A 3,202-nucleotide genomic window follows, 5' to 3' on the forward strand; every position below is an offset into this window, starting at 1 on the left:
CTAACGGTGTGCGGGACCGTAGCCCAGCTTCATGGAGACGGTTGCGAATGGTCCTCGCTGATACCCCAGGAGCAACAGTGTCCCTAATTTGCTGGGAAGTGGCGGTGCGGTCCCCTACAGCACTGCGTAGGATCCTACGGTCTTGGCGTGCATCCGTGCGTCGCTGCAGTCCGGTCCCAGGTCGACGGGCATGTGCACCTTCCGCCGACCACTGGCGACAACATTGATGTACTGTGGAGACCTCACGCCCCACGTGTTGAGCAATTCGGCGGTACGTCCACCCGGCCTCCCACATGCCCACTATATGCCCTCGCTCAAAGTCCGTCAACTGCACATACGGTTCACGTCCACGCTGTCGCGGCATGCTACCAGTGTTAAAGACTGCGATGGAGCTCCGTATGCCACGGCAAACTGGCTGACACTGACGGCGGCGGTGCACAAATGCTGCGCAGCTAGCGCCATTCGACAGCCAACACCGTGGTTCCTGGTGTGTCCGCTGTGCTGTGCGTGTGATCATTGCTTGTACAGCCCTCTCGCAGTGTCCGGAGCAAGTATGGTGGGTCTGACACACCGGTGTCAATGTGTTCTTTTTTCCATTTCCAGGAGTGTATGTGTGCTAGTGTGACTCACACAGCCAAAGAGAAATATTTATCCAACATTACTCAAAGTTACTTGCTTTTATGAAGAAAGAATTACTAAGTAAAGACAGTGTAATAACATTGAATCAGAACCATAGCAGCTTGTTGCAAATAATTTTGTGTACTGCCATCAGCTCTCAGTTTCAGTTTTATATCAGTCTGAACATTGCAAATCCAAACATTAATATCATAAAGCAAAGTTACTAGTTACCATGTACCAACGTACTTGCTGCTACACATATATAATCATATCTAAATAAATAAAACCACAAGCTGAATAAAATTAATTTCAGTGGTAAAAAAGGTGAGAGGTGGAGTAAGGGAGATGGAATACCAACAAAATTCTTTTCTGTAACTGGCATGAAAACAACCAGTCTTTAAGTTTTTTGGTGTGCTGATAACAAAAATGTCATTGAAAATGTAAGATTAGCTCTTATATTGAAGCATGACAACTTCACATTGTTACTTATATACACTTATGCATGTATTTATCTTGGTGTTATACTTTGGAGGAAAGTCACTGAAAGCACAACCACTTTGCCTGGTGTTTGTAGTTTTCTGCTGTTGATTTTCTAAGTAGTGTCCAGTGGTAATCGGCTAACAATGATGCACTGCACTTTCCCTCTTATCCATTTCCATGTCCAAAATTTTCTGATGGAAGTGTTCTCCATGATCATCAGTTACAACACCACAGTTGTTAGAAAATAAGTCAAAGTGGGAATCTATAAAATGGAACTTTAAGGACATATTGTATCCCAGTCCAATGTAGCAGTGCAACAGATTTGTGACAGAATCCTTATAGTTTTATTTCCTAGAAAGTTTGTTGACACTGGGACAAAGACATCACAAACTATATTTTCATAACCTGTCAGGATTGGGTTGAAATGCTCATCTTTGTACAGTCTGTGTACCTGGGAACCCACAAAAATATCCCTGTTTTATTTTTGCCTCGCTAAGATGTGGAAATTTCTTGCACAATTAGAGAAATGCTTCTCCAGTTTTGTCCATGGCCTTAACAAACTATAATCCTTACAGTACCTTCACAGGTTCTGTGGAGTTCTTGACGTGATGTTGGTGCTGACCTGTGAGAGGATTTAGCAGTTGTGCCAAATGTTTGGCTATGGTGTATATCAGCGAGTTTACTGTGTTCAGTACAGGCTGCAGTGGAACCCACTCTTTATGTATTTTTAGGAGACCATATAGTCATGGTGGTGTTGGTCCCTACAGGAAAAGCTTTCTGATTGTGTTGCTATCTAGTCCTGAGCTGTTGAGTAGATTGATGGTCATATGTGCCCCATATGTCAACACATTCTTCCCCACTTGTTTGTATGCTGTGTTTTGCACTAAAGTTTGAATCTTCTGCCAGTAACCTTCTGATTACAGTGGCACTGTCACATTCCCTTTATCTGCTGCTAAGACCAACACATCTATGTCATCACACAGGGCCAGTAGCACCCTGTGCTCTGCTGCCAAAATGTTGTTCTTTGCCATTCTTGCCTTCTCGGGAACCCTGCATATTTCCCTTCTCACTTCTTCAACAGCCTTCAAAGGGAGTCCATGTATGGCATGCTCAATAATGCTGATAATATCATGTTTCAGTAATGTTCTTGGAACTAGAGTGAAGTTTAGGCATTTTCACTTCATGAAAATTGTTGGCTCATCCAGTTCTCTATTTGTCAGGTTGATGACAGTCTTAGCATTGCTGGTTTTGTCTTCCTGCCATTGGGTCCCTGTTAGTTGGAGGAACTTGTCACACTGTTTCCTGGTGGCTTTCTTCTTGTAGAGCTCACTGCTTGCGTCAGTGTTGTCATCCATCCACTCCCATGTATGTGCTGGGAAACTGGAAGCGAGGTACAGGTGTTGAGTGAGCAAATCTCTTGCATTATTGTTAAGTTCCAGTCTGGTAACATGGATATAATTCCATACAAAGGTCAAACTTACTTGTCATAATATGCATCTTGTCCTTGTCATGTTCACAGGAATCAGTAAGTTAGCAAACTGTGGCCTAACTTCATTATCCTGACAGTGTACCAAGAAGAGCAGTCTACTGAGCAACTTCACCTTCTTCATTCATAGTTTTTACAGCATCTTGAAGCTGCACTGGATATCCTCTCTGTAAGGGCATGATGTATGTGATTGTAGGCTTTCTTAGCATATTCTAATGATAGCATCTTCTCAGGTGATCAGCTGATTGGTGGCATCATCTTGTCACACTCATCATATTCAGGCAAAGTGTTGGGATGCTGTGTCCTGCATATTTGTATAGCCACTGAACCACTGACCCCTTCAGATTGGATGCCAATCACGCACTTCCAGAAGATGGTGCTGTGCTGGTGGTGGGGGACCATGCGCAGCTCTTTTGTGGGTGGCGGCAAGTCCCATTGTCTGTCCATTCTGCCTGCAAATGCCACCACCTTCAGAATGCAGTGATCCTGTCACATTTTTCCATTACAGAATTCCATGCTGTGCTGAATTGAAATCCTCTACCCCAGTTTATTAGGTTGTTGTGTAGACATATTTCAGCCACCTCTTTGACTACTGAGCACCAGAACCCATTAGCACTG

This window comes from Schistocerca cancellata, chromosome 3 (genome assembly GCF_023864275.1).
Source record: "Schistocerca cancellata isolate TAMUIC-IGC-003103 chromosome 3, iqSchCanc2.1, whole genome shotgun sequence".
NCBI lineage: Eukaryota > Metazoa > Arthropoda > Insecta > Orthoptera > Acrididae > Schistocerca > Schistocerca cancellata.